Here is a 21,167-nt window from a genome sequence, read left to right as displayed (position 1 = left end):
TATATATATATATATATATATATATATATATATATATATATATATATATATTTTTTTTTATATATAATATTATTGTATAAAAGACAAGAAACCAAGATCGACGCATTCATAGCATCTAGGTGTTCTGCTCTAAAGTCGCCTCGAGGGGTCGACCCTGTGTGTATATAGGTACATAGAGGATGCTATCCGAATCAATCATAGTGCGCATTTACATGTAAATATAGAATTAATATCCATCAATACAGTCGTAAAATAATACGTAAAGATTGACGATGATGGTTGATTTAAATTTTAACGACAAGCGGTACCTAATTCCTGAAGCAACAGTTCTTTTAACAGTGCCTCTTAGTTATGGGCCATATATCCAAGTTATATTTTATTATGTAACATTGTTTTTATAGTTTTTACCCCGTTGATATATAAACGGGTGATTTTGGAAGGTAATAGATATTGCATAATTTGATTTATCTAAAATTAACATTTATTGTTTTGATTTTTTTGAGTTCGAGCCTTGAGTTGACTTTGATTGAAAAAAAATGTATTCTGGAGTATTTCGGCAGTGGTGATGGTCAGACTTGAATATTTATGACCCCAAGTTGATCGTTTACAATTAGAGTTTGCCAATTTATCTGATTTCATTGTTGGTGAAACAGTTCCTCATCAAAATTGGACAAACAATCCTACCCACTTTGTCACCACTATTTGAATATGATTTAAAATGTATACATAAATGAACCGATAGCATGAGACCTGCGATGACCAATTACATTTCGTTTCAGTTTTATATTTCATTTTGGGAAAAAAAACAACGTTGCTCATGCGTATAGCGGTCGGTAAATCTGATTTTTTTTTAGTTTTGAATTCGTGTTTTGTATTTTAAAATATTAACATAAATAAAATTTTAATATAAAAATAACAATGGAAAAAACCATTAAAAAAATATTCTGTGTTTTCCTGGATGAGCTTGGAAAAAATAACAGTTAAATACGAAAAATATTATAACAAATGATACATATTTATTCAATCAATTTGTTGCATTAAAAATCATATTAAAAAGAGAATTAAAATGTTCAAATGTGAATAGAAAAATAGCTGGAGAAAAATGGGTATTTAAATTATATTATCGTTAACCTTTGAAGGACGGAGCGTCGAGATCCTAGCCGGGGTCGAGTAAGACCCCAGTATTTTTTAATCAAAATACAGCTTTTCTCAATACAAATGGGTTCAATATACATATATCTTATTAATCATTTTATACATCAACATAAAAAAGTTTTAGTCGAATAGCATGTTTTGACTATTTTTGTATTAAAAAATAACGACAACCATCAACACGCAAACGCACATAGGTAAGGCCAACAGGCGACTGCATTATTCAATAGCCACGCGCCAAAAGCGACGAAAACAATAGCTTACGAAAATAAAGCTGTCTCTTTCTCTCGCATTGATTCATCGATCAACAAGTACATACATATATGCAAGCGAACAGTCAAAAACAAGACTTATCGCTACCGCCTTTAAATCATACTTTGGAACGTAGAAATGTATAAAAGTATTTTTTTACGATGTACCCCTTTTCTAAATCATACAAAATCTATTAAAATAAATTTCTTGTAGTTCAATCTATCTACATAGAAATACAAGAAATATAGCTTTGAAAACCACATAGTTATTACCAGAAGCGTGGTCTAGTGGTGAATGTTGAATTATTTCGTACTTGATGTTACGAGTTCGATTCCCCGCTAAGTCTCGTTGTTGGCCAGACTTTGATTTGTCTAGGTCGATCGTTTCTTATCAGAATTTGCCAATTTTTCTGGTTTGCATTGAAACGATTCCTGTAAAATTGGCGTTTCCTTCCCAATTTTCTGTTGCGAACCTTTAGTTATTGTTATATCTTAGGTTTCGCCATATTGCTCACCATAGATGTCTCTGTGGTTGTTTATCGAATATAAAATTCGTATTGTTACATGAAAGTTATTCATCGTTATTTATCGTATTAATACGATGTTTGTAATATATGTATACTGACCATAGATGTCAGATATTTAGATTTACATGTATCTATGTAATAATTATGTTGACCAGGAAGGCGCATTTGGGGTTTACCTGTTAAGCCTTCCTGGTATATTTGTATATATATGTATGTGAAATATTACGAAAAACATAAAAATTGGGGCACTTGCATCCCCACTTCGGTGAGGGAGAGTTAATGGAGATTTAGTCAAAAGTATTCTACAGTGCATTGAAAACTATGATTTCATTTGTAGCCAAATGTAATTATTTGAAAAAACTAAATGGTCTAATATTGTTCATTTGTCCCGGTTTGACTTTTGAAGAAATCCACCTAAGTATTAAAATAGTCAGGGTATTCAAAAAACCAATGTTTTTGTCTTTGAAAAGCCGCTTTCGACAGACATGTGTGCCAATCTGTCTGGGGAACAAATATTTGTCTGAATGGTCTTAAGTCTGAGACGCTCTAGTATGTATAAAAGTTGATTTGCATTAACATTCACTCGCTTAACATTAACAATCAACCTGCTACAGGGTTCCTCATGCAAATGATAGATGCGAGTGAGCTCCCATGTATAAACACACCTGCGTAATTTAAGCAAATCTACTAAGCCTGCTCCATTGGTTGATTTCGATTCACCATCGCGAGTGTTTCGTTCGACGATTCGTTTTAAATTACAACCGCTAGCTAAGGTCGTGTTTCAAAATTACAGTCTCAAGATTAATCTGGAATCGATAATGTATAACGAAATTACTGTCGTATTTACTTGCTCGAACGCACATTGCGGTTGGAGAAAGTCATTTTTTTTTTCTTTTTTTGTCCACCCACGTGCTATCTGGGGACCATCGTGATCGTAAATCGAGCGAGCTAACCTAACCTAACCTAACCGTTACGACAATGACCCTTTTCTGCCCGAATTACGACGGTCTGAACGATCTCGACCCGACCGGGGAGGGGTAGAGGGTAAACCACCAATACCGAAATGCTCCCGTCCGCCAAGCATGAATGAATTACGCGTTTTATGATTTGTGAAATTTATTAATGTTGGCGTTTTTTAGTGTGTCCCAAATGAAACGATCAAATTTTGTAGATTAACCGAGTGACTCTTTCGAATTTGAATCTGACTTATGTACATAAATATACATACATACATAAGGATGTATGCGTATGAAACATGTACGCAAATGCGTACTTATTTGACGACTGCCTTCGTATACAGGGTCATTGCAAAGTTTCATCGTCATTTCAGATCTTCGTTTTAATTTGGCTTCACTGACATTACTGAAGTTGCACTTATTGACGTTTTATTAGAAACTAACTGAACCCGGCATGCGTTGCAATGCCACAATAACGCATTCGATTCCCGTTCCCGTTCTTCCCAGAGCGTCCGAGTGTCCCGAACCGGGGTCAAATAAGATCCCAGCATTTTTTAATCAAAATAAAGCTTTTCTCGATACAAATGGGTTAAATATATATCTTATTAATCATTTCATACATCAAAATAAAAAAGTTTTAGTCCTATAGCATGTTTTTGACAATTTTTGTATTAAAAAATAACGACAAGCATCCACACGCAAACGCACATAGGTAAGGCCAACAGGCGACTGCATGACTCAATAGCCACGCGCCAAAAGCGACGAAAACAATAGCTAACGAAAATATAGCTGTCTCTTTCTCTCGCATTGATTCATCGATCAACAAGCATATGCAGGCGAACAGTAAAAAACATGACATGATCGCTACTGCCTTTAAATCATACTTTGGAACGTAGAAATGTATTTTTTTACGATATACCCCTTTTCTAAATCATACAAAATCTATTAAAATAAATTTCTTGTAGTTAATTCTAGGATTACAAGAATTATAGGGTGTATAGCTTTTTAAAACCACATAGTTATTACGAAAAACGTAAAAATTGGGGCACTTGCATACCCCACTTCGGTGAGGGAGGGTTAAAGTCGTGGTAATCTGACTTTTAACAGTGGAAACATGCAAGCAGTAAACACATTTGAAATTATTCAATTGTTTTTTTCTATTTTACCCTAACAACCCAGGTGGCGACGCGAACACATTTGAAATTATTGCCTTGCAATGCCACTCATTGCCGTTTTTCCCGTTTCCGTTCCCGTTTTCGGGAAATTTTTTTTACAGAAACCATCGCAGGCATACACATAATAACTTCTGTACGTTTCATCACAATCGGTTGAATGGTATATGAATGCATACGAGACAGAAAAACCGACAAACATTGATTTTTACATACCTCCTTTACGTTTCACTTACGATTACAATTCAGGAAAAAATTTCCTCTTATCCGATCGTTTTCATACTTTGCCATATTGCTCATTTTGATCATCAATATTAGTAAATGGATCCTCCGCCATTACGATAGTGAAAAAATATCGTGTAAGAGGCGTTTGAAATTAGAATTTCTGAAAAGTGACTGACGTTTATCCAGTTTTTAGTTTTAAACATAGATGACATTAAACATATAATTATTTTTTTGCGAGATATTTTTCGAAATAATGAATAGAGGACTTACGCTAATTTTAAATATAACAGCTCATATGATTGTTTTGAAAATATTTTTTCTTGTTTAAAATTTCACGAGATGTCACGGGCCGGTTCCAGCCCACAGGCTGTAGGTTGGGTACCCATGTTTTAGTCTTTTAATGACGGTACGCCACTGATACCTGAATATCTAGATTTCATATTTTTTTCTGCACAATCGGAAACGATAGCCTCCTATTTATAAGCTCTCTATATTAATCGACCATTTTGGCGCATTATGGACTTCTGTAATGCCACATTGGTCCAAACTTAAGCAAATAAATAAATAAGCCATTTTTAATATTCTACCAGCATTGTGCCAGTTGATATTTCAACGATCAACTTGATAGTTGATATTTCAATGATTTTTGAAATAAACTGATACATGAATCACGCCCGAGGCTATTGTCACTAGTGGTTTCATCACGTACGCTGCTCATTCTATCCCCGCACACTCGCTCGGCCGTCGGCATACAAATGAGCATGCGTATGTATCTTTGTCAGTAGTCACGATGCAATCTTCTGCATTCTTACATATTTGCCTACTCTCGCGACTCACCCGGCCGTCTCCATACAAATGAACATGTGTATATATGTATGTATGTGCCTTCGTGTGTGTATTATTTTCAGTGCACATGGTGCAATCTCTTTCGTTATTATGAACTTCCGATAATTGTAATATTTATTTTTTGAAATTTCCATACTTGTCCACGCAAAAATACATACATTTTTTTAAGGGTTTTTGCCCTTCTGTTTTTATATATGTACATATGTATGTGTATTATTATTATTTGCAATTTCACTTTTCTTAATTTCGAGAAATATCTCGCAAAACATAATTAAATATAATGCTTTGCTTGTTAGTCTATAATACATAACGTATATATCCAGAATTTCAGGAAAGTAGAATATAATAGAATGTTATATTCTAATTTTCTGAAATTCTGGATATATACGTTTTAGTATTATTACCCGGCTTTGCCCGGGATATATAAAAAAATTAAAATAAAATTTTAAAAAATTTTTAAAAAATTTAAAAAAAATAAAAATAATTTTTTTTAAATAAATTTATTTTATTAGGAGCGGCGCCCCCGACAGGGGCCCCATGGGGCTGCGTAAGCATTAGCCTGGATACACGGGAGTGTATAGTATTTCTAAATTAATTACGTGAAATATATGTTCAGTAAATTAAGATAAAACGTTCGCCAACGACCATACCACGTTGAATACACCGGTTCTCGTCCGATCACCGAAGTTAAGCAACATTGGGCGCGGTCAGTACTTGGATGGGTGACCGCTTGGGAACACCGCGTGCCGTTGGCCCCCACTTTTTTTAAACATTTTTATTTTATTTAATTAATTTATTTTATTCGTATGTATGTACTCTAATATAACATACATATAAATATATAAATAAAATACATTCTTGGATTTGCTTAGATTTTGTATAAAATTTTATAAAATTTTGTTTGATGGAGTCCCACATAGATGTCGGTAGGGTCCTTCGCTTTATACTTGCGGTAATGTTGCACTAGGGCTTATATATGCAACGAGTGTATTTTCAAGTTATCGCTTCTCGGCCTGTTGGCTAAGATCAAAGTGTAGTATCTGTTCTTATCAGCTTAATATCTGATAGTTCCCGCAATGCGGGACCAGTATATTAAACTGATTTTTGGAAAGTGACGGGATGATCGGGGCTTGCTCCACTCCTGTCGCGGGTTGGCCCGGCATTGCAGTGCCGCCGGGATCGGCCCACATTAAATATTCATAAGAGAGCGATGAGGATAGTTTGTCTATCCATTGCACTGTGTCTGGTGACATGCTGTTTATTAATCAGCATGTCACCAGATATCGTTGGGTACTCTTCAAATAACAGTAGACCGCTCCATATTTCGACAGGCTGGAGTTAGTTACCACATAGGAGGAAATTGGGCATCTATTTTTGTCAATTTTATTTAGCATTGCATTTTTAGCGTTTTAGGGCATTAAAAATGTTCAATTTTAACATTTTCGATGAATTTTAATAAAATTTATATACATATATATACAATTTAAAGACAACACAACAATTAAAAAATAATAGAAAAATTCAAAAATGTTTTGGAATTAAAATTACAATGAAAAAAACACGAATATAAAAATACAAAGACAAAAAATATGAATATAAAAATATAATCCCAATTAAAATTTATTAAAACTCAACATGGAGCATATTTCTACAAATTCTGTTTTGAGATTCGTGCGACGATCGGTAACATTTATAATGTACTAGCTGTATTACCCGGCTTCGCTCAGTATTTATAATATAAACCGCTTAAACATGACTAATCCAATAGTAAACATTTTATTAAAAAAAAAAAAAAAAATAATTTAAATAAAAAATTATTTTTTTTTTAAAAAAAATCTATTTTTTTTGCCTTCTGGGGCTTCACCCCTCCGCGCCCCCATGAGCAATTGCCGTCTAGGGCTTCGCCCCCCTTAGTTTATGCCTTTTAGGGCTTCGCCCCTCCGCGCCCCCATGATTAAATGCCGTCTAGGGCTTCGCCCCCCTTAGTTAATGCCTTTTAGGGCTTCGCCCCTCCGCGCCCCCATGATTAAATGCCGTTTAGGGCTTCGCCCCCCTTAGCTAATGCCTTTTGGGGCTTCGCCCCTCCACGCCCCCATGATTAAATGCCGTCTAGGGCTTCGCCCCCATGATCAGTTGCCGTTTAGGGCTTCGCCCCATAAGGCTGCGCCCCATGAGGCTGCGCCCCATAAGGCTGCGCCCCATAAAGCTGCGCCCCCTTTGGGGCCCCTTGTGGCGCCCCTGGCGGGGCCCCATGACACTACTAGCCTTGCGCCCCCGCCGGGGTGAATCCATTGAATCGAAAAAAATCAAATCGGTGCCTATGGATCGAAAAAAATAAATAAATCGAATCACGTGTTCGATGACGTCACCGATCTACGGACGGCGACGAACGAAGGATACATATTTACATACATACATACATGCAAAGTCTCTTTCCAAATTATATATTAGATGTATTACAGACTAACCACTTATTAAGAATTAAAATAAGTGAAAACAATTTGTCAATTAAATCAAACAGAAAAAGTGTTTTTGGAACTGAAAATTGGACTTTCAAATATAGCGGCTAAATTATAAAAAAGTTATAGATCAACATGCTATTGATCCATACATTAAAATGAAAAGATCCGTAAGAAACTTTATTATCGAATAACCTACGAGTTAAGTAAGAATATATTATACATATGTATATGAGAGATAATGTGAGACTATAATGTAAATTACATATATATAATATATAGTGTGAAAAAGATAAAGTTATGGGCGCTTAAACAATGAAAATCTGACAAAACGAGAAGGTTGCGGAAAGGAAAATATCATGTCTACTTACCAGTAAATGTCAAGATGGTCAAAATTGTGGCATTTTAAACGTGTCTATTACGATTATATTTCACCATCGAACTATCAGAATCGATTTAAATTTCCATCGTTGCCCAAACCACGCAAAATGGCAAAGGTTTCAAAACGACCAGAAGACTGTAGGAAAATATAGTCAGTCGTTGGCGAAGTTTTTTTTGATTTTTAAATGCTTTTTATTATTACGAAATTATGTTCACAATACATCTTATATCTATTTTAATAGCTACTGATCTACTGATAATTTTATATTTTACAATTTTAATTTAATTTGGTTAGTAATCATAGTATTATATTATTCTAATGTTAGTGTACAGCATAATAGGAAATAGAGCTCAAAAACCTATTTACAATTCTTACAAATTCTCACAATACATCCAATATATAATATTAATTAAAGACTCTCTAAAGTCGATGAGCTTAAGCAGATTATGTTTAGGTAATCTGTGTATATACCTGAAGGGTATAGAAAGTAAACCTTATAAGTAAACCTTAGAATAACCTTGTAAAAAGGCATGCATAATGGGAATTGATTTCTTTGCCATCAGATGCAGTCCTGATAACTTGTTCGATTTAAGGTAAACTACAATTTTACTATACATAGATGATTTTGAACATATGTATATTACGAAATAAGAGTATACGGATGTATATTGAGAACATGAAGACCCTGTATTTAAAAAAAAAAAGTGTATAAAAAAAGCGAGTCGTCACCGTCACGTTCGGCCATGAAACCGACATTAGAGGATTTTAACCCTCCGACGGGCGTTCGATCGGGAAACTTTTACGGCGTATAAACAAGGCAGTGAAATGTTTATTGCGACTTAACCCCTTCCCACCCGACACCCCCTTGACTTGCCGGAGTTTCCTGGTTTTTGCAAATTCGCGCCGCGTACGCCGTTACTTAGTGCCAGCGTTTGAACTTGAAAGCTCACGTAGGAGGCGAAAAATTGATGCAAATGTAGGAAGCTGGTGAGAATTATGCCGTTGTCTGTGAGCTACTTACTACTCGATTATTCTAGATTAAGTGTTAAGAAATGAGAAATCGTCCCAAAAGTGCCACCACTCTTTAATTTGAACGAAGTTTAGAAATTTTTTGATTTGTTTTTATTTTACAACAATGCAACAATTTATGTTTCGCTCTAGTAATGTACTTTTTTCCTTCGATAAAAGATTATCGATTTTATATAACCAGCAGCATAGCTCAGTCGTTAAGCTTCTGCTTAACACCGAGAGGCGCCGGGTTCGATCCCATGAGCTGACCTCGATTGGAAAAGAATTTTTCTGAGTACATCCGTAGTGCTGCTGGTCAGACTTGGATATTGTGACTGCTGGTCGATCGTTTCCTATCAGAGTTTGCCAATTTTCTCTGATTTCATTGTTGAAACGGTTTCCGTTTAAAAATTGGCTATAAATCCTTCCTACTTATTATGTCACCACTATTTGTAGTATGATTAATGTACAATAAAAATTATGTACACTTCATAGATGTCTCGTTAATTTTTCAGTGTCTCGTAATTCAACGACTTGTAATAAAAATGCATCATTGTAATTGTAATTGTAATTTGTAATTGGCCAGGAAGGCGCATTGGGGTATACCTGTAAGGCCTTCCTGGTATATGTAAAAAAATAAATAAATACAATTAGAGGCATTTTAAAAAGTTCCGAGATTATACGGATAAAAAATACAGAGTGAAAAAAGATAAAGTTATAGGCGTTTAAACAATTGAAATCTGACATAGCGAGCGGGTGGGCGCAAAAGAGAATAAACGATCGGAATGGTGTGGATAAATCTGGCAATGTGGACAATAGACGTCACCGAGAAAGATAATGGCATATTTTCAAACGTGTCTATTACGATTATTTTTCACCATCTTAATGGAGGACTTGATTTCCACAGATATTGATGACCCACCCGAGCAAAATGGCAAAGTTACAAAACGATCGGATAAGAAATTAAATTTCATCAGACGAAGCCAGACGAAAAAATCGAATGCGAAGTAAGAAGTGGCTAGTAAAAATCTATATCTTCAAAATTTAACTTACATTCATTTATAAAAAATCTATATTTTTAAAATTCAACTTTTTAGATTCATTTATAAATTCATTTCCGAAAAAACCATCGAAAATCAAAGACAAATATTCGTTTCCTTTTAAATTCAAGACTTGTCCAGCATATTCGCTTAATACGCCAACGTTTGCCTTTGTTATACGAAATTATGTACTGTGCAATAACTAGCTGTTAACATAAAGGAGGGAGTTTTCTCTTGAACAACAATTTTCCTTTTCGATAGTCGAATCATATATAAAGACGGTAATCTGTGTGTGTGTGTGTGTGTGTGTGTGTGTGTGTGTGTGTGTGTGTGTGTGTGTGTGTGTGGGTGTGTGTGTGTGTGTGTCCTAACTCTCGCCGAACATAATGAACGAATCGATAAAAATCGATTAATTCATTTTTCGACGAGACGACTTTGTCGCGACTCGAACCGATCACCCCAAATAGCCTGAATATGGATCTAAATTGAGCTAATGGTCTCGGACATCACGCCAAATCCAATTTTTCATTTCGCCTTTTTTTTTTAAACATTAATTGAAATATTCCTTCTCGCCATATAAAAATACGTAATTTAAATATACTGCATTCCCCCCCAATCGACCCGCGAAGGCCAATTACATTTCGTTTCAGTTTCGCATTGCATTTTGGTCAAGAAATACAACATTGTTCGTGCGTATAGTGGTTGGTAAAGTTTGACTTTTATTTTTCGCTAGTTTTGATGTCGTGTTCCGTATTTTGAAATATTTACATCAATAAAATTTTAATATAAAAAAGTAAGTTGTTGATATTATTATTTTATCTATAGAATACGTATACATCTAATATATAATTTCGAAAGAGATTTTGTATGTATGTAAGTTTTGGTTCGTAGAATCCGTGATGTTAAATTTAATAAAAAACAAATGAATATTCAAATAAATTTAAATAAAATAAAACTATTCAAATAAATTTAATAAAATGTCAACTATAAGATTAGCCATGTTTAAACTGTTTATATTTCAAATACCGAGCGAAGCCTATAATAATCAATTTCAATCATTAGACAATGAAAATGTTTAATTTTATCTAATATTTGTGTTAATGCAACTATTTTTCAACAACATAGGATTTTTGTGCGATTGCTGTTTATTATTTAATTTCAATATATTTTTATTTTGGCCCTTTTTTCATTTGTAAATATATTTCACAAGACAATATTCTTCGTACTGCTGTTAAATAAAAATAGACATTGCGATTTATTCTATCAACAATATACCAAAGAAAATTCCCCAGACATGGCGAATGTTTGTCCACACTTTCTATATAAATGGCGTAATCATTTCGTTGCAGTCGTACAATTTTTGCGACATTTGTAAACATTGAATCTTTCAAAAGGAAGAACAACAATAAACAAGAAGCGAACTAGCCGGCAGACTTAACCAAGAGCAATTGGCTTTACTAGTATAGTAAAAGGCATCTCAATTAACTGACAAAATATAGAATACGGTTTCATTTTCTTAAAAAGTCTTATGAAATTGTTTGAAAAAATCTATTCTCAAATATAAAAACAAATGTGCAATCGATATATATGTATATATATATATATATATATATATATATATATATATATATATATATATATATATATATATATATACACATATAAATATTATATAATATTTTCACGATAATGTGATAAATAGATAATATGTATGTATATATAAATAATCTCTCCTCTGCTAAATAAACAGCGAAAACGTTGACTGAAGTAAATTCAAAGGATTTAGTCGTCTTCAAAGCAGATTTTGATGCTTTCAATTATTACGCTTTAGCTTTCGCACAATATTTCATTTATGTATAAACGACTAAACGAACTTTTGAACGGTTTATAAGCTTCAGAATTGCAATGCAAAATTTATCCACCGATTATGTAACGCGGTAACACTATTCAGCGTAAGCACGTAACTCGCGTGTATTAATATTTGACATACATACATATACAATATAATAAAACAGTTTAATCCTGGAAATGCCGCACTAAGTTACAGACTGTAGCCTGTTAATAATGTCACTTAATCAATTACTCTATTAACCCTTACGATTAACGATCTCAATCGCTTTCGAACCTTAACAAAAACGGACAATGGAAATCAACCCTTCATTTATTACCGTAATTAAAATACGGCTACAAACGAGCAGTCAACGAACCTAAGGCCAAATCGAGTATCGAAATATACATAGGTACATACATACATATAATATTATATAATATGTATGTACATATATTGCACAAATATCTATCGTTTTTTGTTTAATTAAGCTGTCGACAAAAATTGTCAACTCAATGATATATAAAAATACATCCAATCGATATTTGAATGTAAAATCATTCAAATAACAAAGTTTTTTTAAAAACATACCTCTTCTATAATTTGTATATAAAATTATTATTTTGAATAAAAATACCAATAATTTTATTTTACTACCGCCATCTAAGTTTAAAACTAAAAACTGGATAAACGGCTGGCACTTTTCAGGAATTCAAATTTCAAACGCGTCTAAAACGATTTTTTTTCTGCATCGTAATGGCGAAGGATACATTTACTTATATTGATGACTAAAATGAGCAATACGGCAAAATATGAAAACGATCGGATAAGAGGCAAATTTTTTCCTGAATTGTAATCGTAAGTGAAGCGTAAATGAGGTATGTAAAAACAACCTAATGAAGATTCAATTTTGACAAATTTCCCAATAATTTTATTTTTACTTTATCTACATACATACATATGTACGTAGTAATAATAGATGAAGTTTTGTGATCATGCGAAAATTCGAACTTTTTTTCTTAATCATGAACTCAGTTTTGACTGATTTCATGATTAAGAAAAAAAATGTGTGTATCTGAATTATGGGTTTTTTTTATTTATTTATGATCAATTTTCCATTGCATTTTAATGTAACTGATGTAAATAAAATTTTGTATTGAAATGAAACATTTATTCTACATACATAACTGTGGAGTCGAAGTTGGAGTGGTCGTTTGGTGATTATTCCGCACAAAGCGATATCGCACACGTCACTTAAATATCGATCAAGGAACATCTGGCGCCCGAAAATACCATCCATCGAGAGTAACCCACGCGAACTATCATACTAACGAGAACTTGATTGCTAGATATTCCGTATTCGCGATGTTCGTGGAAACGATTGTCGTGTGTGCGATCATAATGTGCGAAAAAATCTGCTTACCAATTTTGAATGTTCATTTTTACGAGGTTTTTATTAGTTTCACTTGTTCAACGTTAGGTGTTCCTTTCATTTAACTCTTCTGATCGCTTTGAAACTTTGCCATTTTGCGAGGTTTGGCTGCCGATAGAGATTTCAATTACTTCCGCTAGTTCGATGGTGTAATATAAAAATGTAAAACCAAGTGGTCACGGGTTTAATCCCCACCTGGTGCTGCTGATCAGACCTTGGATATGTGACTCCAAGTCGTTCGTTTCGTATCTCATTTTTATTGAAATAGTTCCAACAAATTGGTAACCTTGTCCTATTTCTTGCATATTTCAGCGTCTTGAATTCGCTGATTTTTAAATATGCTGTCAAATTCATACATAGAAGTCTCTTTGATACTGTAGCGTATACTAAAAGGAGCCGCTGTTATAATCGGTTTCGAAGATTATCTCCAGGCTTAAGTGCAAGTCGACTAATAATGAGAGACCCCCGAATGCACTTAGCGGCGATATCGGCACTCGGTCGCATTCCCGTGGAGTTTTTAGAACTGACAACGCCAAAGCGTGGGTTTGCACATCCGAGTACGTGACTAAACAATAGGGAAGTAACCGGACGTCGAAAATGCCCTGAGCGACCTGTCCTTTATAAGGAGGTACTTAGACCATATCAAGACATTCTGGACGGAGCACTGCCAGTGCATGTATCTCCTTAATCACCAATAAATGCTGTGACATGACTTTGGCCTTTTACTTGGATCCTCCACCCACCCCTACGCAAAAATACTTTGAATGCTAGCCAATTAAAAACATCAATAATTGTGGGAACTACATTGATAAGCAAGGTACATAACAGCGGCGTGGTCTAGTGGTGAATGTTGAATTATTTCGTACTTGATGTTACGAGTTCGATTCCCCGCTAAGTCTTGTTGTTGGCCAGACCTTGATTTGTCTAGGTCGATCGTTTCCTATCAGAATTTGCCAATTTTTCTAGTTTGCATTGAAACGATTCCTGTAAAATTGGCGTTTCCTTCCCAATTTTCTGTTGCGAACCTTTAGTTATTGTTAGGTTTCGCCATATTGCTCACCCTAGATGTCTCTGTGGTTGTTTATCGAATATAAAATTCGTATTGTTACATGAAAGTTATTCATCGTTATTTATCGTATTAATACGATGTTTGTAATATATGTATACTGACCATAGATGTCAGATATTTAGATTTACATGTACATATCTATGTAATAATTATGTGGACCAGGAAGGCGCATTTGGGGTTTACCTGTTAAGCCTTCCTTGTATATTTGTATATATGTATGTGAAAATATGTATGTAAAAATAAAAATAAATAAATAAATATGTACACACACGTATAGTACAAATAAAATTGAATTTGACATTTTTAATTTTTTTAAATCAGAGTTAGAGTCGGGTTTTTTAACGACTCCACATCCATGATAAAATCCCCGCTTGAAATTATTCAAATAACAACCAGCTGTTGTTTAATAAATTTTGTCTGGGGTACAACCATACATACATATGTAGAAACATAAATATGTACATATGTGTGTTCGAGAGAGGCCCTGTGTATATTATAGTTCTCGACACGATAGGAAGGGAACAAAGACAATAAGTGGAATTGGGCTAGACACGTTACGTGATACTGATAAATTATGCAATAACACACGGAATACAAAAGAAGTCCTCGCGTTTTACAACAATCACTTTATGTCGCTACATCCTCCGCCATAACTGTTTCCGTCCCCATGACCCCATCCCAAACAATCCCCATTTTAACCCGACGTAAACATTTTGCGCCCGATATTTTAAATTTCAGCACAAAGAACCGCCTCGGCGTGTGTGCAAAAAAAATAAAGTAAAAAAAAAAAAAAAACCCCGGCGATTTATGACGACGAGATATGTGTGTTACGCTTATAAATTACGCAAACGCTCTTACGACGATGCGACGACGCATATTGTAGGGTCGTTTTGGTCGGAAAATCTCGCATGTAATTACAGTGGTTGTGTGCTTAGCTTGGGTTTTGAGGTCTGAGGTGTGTCCTACTTTTCTTTTGCGTCAATGGTGAAATTACTGATCGCTAAAAAAATTTATTCACTTCTACAGAGTGAAAGTAACAACGGTATATGTTCTACTGTAGACACTTATCATCAAGGTGAAGGATTTTTATTAGTTTTCCTACCTACGCCCATACCACTGTTCCCGTTATTTTAAAAATCATTTAACAATCTTTCTGTCAGGCGATGATTCACTGATGCTACATTATTTTTTAAGCTCCCAAATGGTTTCCTTGAATATTCCGATTTACTGAGTAAGGTTGGTTTCAGGATCTCAGTTAGGTATTCTAGACACGTTGCACTCTTTTCACTTAATCCTTTCAAAATATTCCTATCTACAGCGTGTTTATCGTATGCTTGATTATATTCGGTACTAGCTGAACCCGGCATGCGTTGCAATGCCAAAATAACGCATGCAATTCCCGTTCCCGTTCCCATTTGTCGGAAAATTGCAGGAAAATTGCATTTGAAATTATTCAATTATTTGTTTATTTTACCCTAACAACGCATGTCGCGGCGCGAAAGCATTTGAAATTATTGCGTTGCAATGCCACTCATTCCCATTTCCGCTCCTGCTTTTTGCCGATTTTTATTCACAGTAAGCTTCCCGGACATGCATACAATAAATGCTGAAAGTTTCATCGTTCCATCGTACAATAACGCATGCAATTCCCATTCCCGTTTACGTTTCGATAGGTGAATATTTCAGTTTCAAATTAATACTTAAGAGGGCTGTACAGCCGAAACCTTAATTTTGTTACAGTTCCTTTCTTCGATATATATATTGAGTGTATGTATATATATTGAGTGAATGCGACAATATATATCAATATATATATATTGAGTGAATGCGACAGTTGCGCTTCGACCAGATAAAACGTATTTTAAATTGACAAAATCGAGGTTTCGTATTCTACTATTTTCTCCTCCAAAACTGGACCAATTTTTAAAAAAATTTCATCATCAGTATGAGAAAGATACTTTATGTGCATCTATCGGCGTATTTTTTTTAAAATCGACCGTTAAATAAGCACGCTGGACTCGTTTCGTGGGTGTAAAAAAGAGGCGATTTTATAGATGTTTGGCGGCTCCTAGCTCCTATAAAAAATAATTAATCAAAAAAATAAAACGATAGATGCACCCCAATGGTAGATATCCATAGTGCCATAATTGAGGAAGGGAGAAGTATAGTACGTTTGTATGGACAAGGCGCTGCTATCTAGCCCTCTTAATAATCAAATTAAATTATAGCAAAGTATAGCAACACATATGTAAGTGACAGACAGACAAACATTGATTTATATACATACAAAGGATTGTTATGAGTGGTACGTAATGTCAGGTTGATATGAGAAATGTATTTGTATTTGTACGTTGGCATGCGTGCGCGCAAGTTGGTTGCCAAAGTACACATTTTTTTAACTACACACTGGCGCTTCATACTTTCACGTTGATAAAATCTTTATTACGAATATTATTATTTAGAGGTTTTATCTTCCCGGAATTGCATATAACAGACCCTGAAAGTTCCATCATAATCGGTTCAATGGTTTAGGAGCCTATTCGAGGCACACATCCAGAAATTCATTTTTATATATATACATATGTATATATATAGATTTTTTATTATTTGATTTAAGCAACCAGCAGGTACAATGAGCGATTATTCTTGTTAAATTATATTAAGCCAGCAGCATAGCTCGGACGTTAAGCTTCTGCTTACCGTCAAGAAGGTGCCGGGTTTTATCCCTGAATTAAAATGAATTTTTCAGAGTATGCTGTTTGTCAGACCTGGATTTGTGACTCCAGGTTGATCGTTTCCTATCAGAGTTTGCCAATTTTCTCTGATTTCATTGTTGAAACGGTTCCCGGAAAAAAAAATTGGCTAAAAATCCTTCCTACCTACTATGTCACCACTATTTGAAATTTGATTGATGTACAATAAAAATTTATGTACAATTCATAGATGTCTCGTTTATTTGCGAGTTTTTTCAGTGTCTCGCAATTCAACGACTTATAATAAAAATGCTGCATTTGTATTTGTAATTGGCCAGGAAGGCGCATTGGGATTTACCTGTAAGGCCTTCCTGGTATATATGTAAAATAAAAAATAAATAAATAAATTACAAATATTATAACGCTTCAAATATTAAATATAAAGAAAAAAATTAGAAAATATTCATCGGCTGGAATTATATAGTAAAATTTAAAATAAAAAAAATGAAATATATTCTATTCGTAGATAAATATTTACTTGAAATCTTATCGAGAGCGTAGGCGGATAAAAGACAGGGGTGGGTGGCAGTATTTAGGGGGTGGTAATCAGGGGATGGTGGAGTAATGACTGTCGAGAAAACGGAAACAGTGTTAACACCTTAACGCCTCATAGCCGCGCGCAATAAAGTGGTAATAAAGGTGCGCTAGGAAATGGGATAGGGACCATATTTGGAAGTGGATGTAGATGAGAACGACCCGGAACCAAATTATGGTACAGCGATTTCTGTCCCCGTGCATATTATTACATCTGCTTCTGTGCCATTGTGCCGCGATTCACTTCCTCTCGCCGTTTAATAACAAACCGGAAGCTCCACACCCCCACAGTGGACCTGACTCGTATGTGCCTAAGCAACGCGGGGCAAGTTTTAGTTTAATTTTTAATTCATCCCCAACGATTTTGGGACATCTGCAGTTTATATCTTGTATGTATGCATATGTATGTATTCATTGTTTGTTTCTATTTTACCAATAAACTGTCTATTCATAAAAGAAGAAGGAAGGCATTAATAACGTAAAATACTTTTTGATCAACTTACAGGTAACCCCAATGCGCCTTCCTGGTCAATTACAAACAGTTTTTATTATACAAGTCGCTGAATTACGAGACACTGAAAAACTCGCAAATGAACGAGACATCTATGAATTATAGATAAATTTTATTGTAAATTTAATCAATCTCAAATAGTGGTGACATGGTAGATAGGAAGGATATTTAGCCAATTTTACCGGGAGCCGTTTCGACAATGAAATCAGATGAAATTGGCAAACTTTGATAGGAAACGATCGACCTGGAGTCACAAATATCCAGGTCTGACCAGCAGCACTACAGATATACTCAGAAAAATTCTTTTCAATCGAGGTCAGCTCGTGGGAATGAACCCGGCGCCTATAGACGCTAATCAGAAGCTTAACGACCGAGCTATGCTGCTGGCTTATAAAATATAGAGTGAAAAATCAAAAGTTATAGGCGTTTAAACAATTAAAATCAGACATAGCGAGATGGCGGCGAAAGGGGATATGAAGTAAGAAGAGGCTAAAACGAACAAACTGGACGAACAGTCTGAACGATCCATTCGGACGATAGACATCAAGAAGAAATATGACGGAGTATTTCAAACGTGTCTATTATGATTTTTTATCACCATCGTAATGGCGGACATCATTTCCACAGGTGACCGTAAAAAAGTCGAAAATATTCGTTAACCACGCATACATATGAAAAAAGGTTAGTATATATATCAGTGGCGTGCGGTAAAACTCTCTCTCCCCCCGTCGTACATCCTCACTTAATTTGCGCGAGCAGGATACAACAGAAACAAGAGGAACAGGCTTTTCCTCACGTATTCTGCGCGCGCACATTAAACAAGACTGTATGACAAAAAAATAGAGATAATTTCACCGCATGCCACTATATATATATATATATATATATATATATATATATATATATATATATATATATATATATATATATATATATATATATATTTTTTTTTTTTTATTTTTTTTTTTATTTTTTTTTATTTTACATATATACCAGGAAGGCCTTACAGGTAAATCCCAATGCGCCTGCCTGGCCAATTACAAATACAAATGCAGCATTTTTTTATTATAAGTCGTTGAATTGCGAGACACTGAAAAAACTCGCAAATTAACGAGATATCTATGAATTGTACATAAATTTTTATTGTACATCCATCAAATTTCAAATAGTGGTGACATAGTAGGTAGGAAGGATTTTTTAGCCAATTTTTTTTTCCGGGAACCGTTTCAACAATGAAATCAGAGAAAATTGGCAAACTCTGAAAGGAAACGATCAACCTGGAGTCACAAATCTAGGTCTGACCAACAGCATACTCTGAAAAATTCATTTTCATTCAGGGATAGAACCCGGCACTTTCTTGACGGTAAGCAGAAGCTTAACGTCCGAGCTATGCTGCTGGCTATATATATATATATATATATATATATGAGTTCGGTCTTTCGTGTCATGCGGGGAAGACGTACTTCTGCGTTCTTCCCGCTATTACTCGCTTAAACCCGGCTATTGCACGAAATTTAATCTAAAAACTTAACCATCTAATCACTTATTTTACTAATTGCATCCTAGTATAATTTAAGTGTAAAAATAAACAGCAAATCGGTCGTAAAAAGCGGTTTTATATCAGTTATTTCGAAAAATTTTGTGCTAATTTTTGTGTCAAATCTGAGCAAAAGAATATACGAACGAGATACATCTCCTTACCTGAATACAAAAAAAGGGTCCTTCGTCAGTCAAGTCGGTCCCACAGAAGCAATAAATCTTCCACATAATTGCTTCCAGCCAAAAATCTTTAACGAACTTTACTTAATAGAATAATAGCAAACAGAAACGGTGTTTCCCAACTGTCTATCAGTTCTTTTTCATATTTAAATTATATTAAAGTAATTCGTGTAATTTTATATTCTTTACTAAAGTTATTATTAAAATATTAAATTGCAAACCGCACTCACATATATAAATCTGGTGTCTCCAAAGAGGCGTCTCACGATAAAGATCTGTAAAAAAGTAGTATAACAATTGCTAATCTATTATTATCATAACTAACTACATTCACTTACAAAGTAACCCTGTTAAATGGCATGTAATAACTCATAAGTGATCCAAGTGATACCTAGGATGACTATCTGTCAAAGCTGACCACAGAGAAGAGTCTATGGCGGTAAGAACTCACTCCTTGAATGGAAATCTCTCTCAAGTACCGCCTTTTTCTCAACACATCTTGGATAAATGCGAGAAAAATAATATCCAAACCTCCAACAAGGTAAGAGTGACGATGGATGATAGCTTAGCTAATAGAAACCTGTATTTAGCCACGTACAATGTAAGAACGTTATCGAGTGAAGGAAGTGTGCTTGCATAAGAGAATGAATTAGAAAATATCAAATGGGATATAGTAGGACTTAGTGAAGTAAGACGAAAACAGCAAAACCAAATAATCCTAAAAAGTGGTAACTGTCTCTACTGGAGAGGGCTACCAAATGGTAGAATAGGAGGAGTAGGGTTTCTTATCAATAAGAGAATAGAAAGAAATATTATAGAAATAAGCGACATATCGGAACGTATATGCTATATAGTATTAAGAATCTCGAGCGGGTACACTTGTCAAATCTTCCAAGTGTACGCCCCCACATCTAGCCACCCAGACGAGGAAATAGAAGACTTCTACGAAAAAATACAGGACGCATACGATAATAGCCGTCACCACTTTAAAATAATCATGGGCGACTTTAACGCAAAAATAGGACAAAAGGCAAATACAGAAAGAGCAGTAGGCAATTTTGGTACCAGCCAAAGAAACGACAGAGGCGATCGCCTCATAGAATTCGCAGAACACAACAGGCTCTTTATCACTAATTCATTTTTCAGGAAAAACACCAACAATAAGTGGACTTGGGAGAGTCCTAAAGGAGACAGAAACGAGATCGATTTCATCCTAACAAATGCCCTGCACTCCGTTAAAGACGTTAGTGTTTTAAGTAAAGTAGATATAGGTAGCGATCACAGATTAGTCCGTGCCAAGATG

General features: G+C 34.7%; 2 non-coding genes across 2 annotated transcripts; both read left to right on the top strand.

The window, feature by feature from the left end:
* Positions 1–5,765: 5,765 nt before the first annotated feature.
* On the top strand, positions 5,766–5,884 carry LOC143923008 (5S ribosomal RNA). Its single transcript, XR_013261686.1, has one exon. It is a non-coding gene; the product is annotated as a 5S ribosomal RNA (ribosomal RNA).
* A 245-nt stretch (positions 5,885–6,129) lies between these two features.
* LOC143923013 (U2 spliceosomal RNA) lies at positions 6,130–6,322 on the top strand. Its single transcript, XR_013261689.1, has one exon. It is a non-coding gene; the product is annotated as a U2 spliceosomal RNA (small nuclear RNA).
* The last annotated feature ends 14,845 nt before the right edge of the window (positions 6,323–21,167 follow it).

Source organism: Arctopsyche grandis, chromosome 2, assembly GCF_051622035.1.
Source record: "Arctopsyche grandis isolate Sample6627 chromosome 2, ASM5162203v2, whole genome shotgun sequence".
NCBI classification, from domain to species: domain Eukaryota; kingdom Metazoa; phylum Arthropoda; class Insecta; order Trichoptera; family Hydropsychidae; genus Arctopsyche; species Arctopsyche grandis.
Note: the sequence above shows the minus strand (reverse complement) of the source record. Positions and strands in the feature narration are given on the sequence as shown.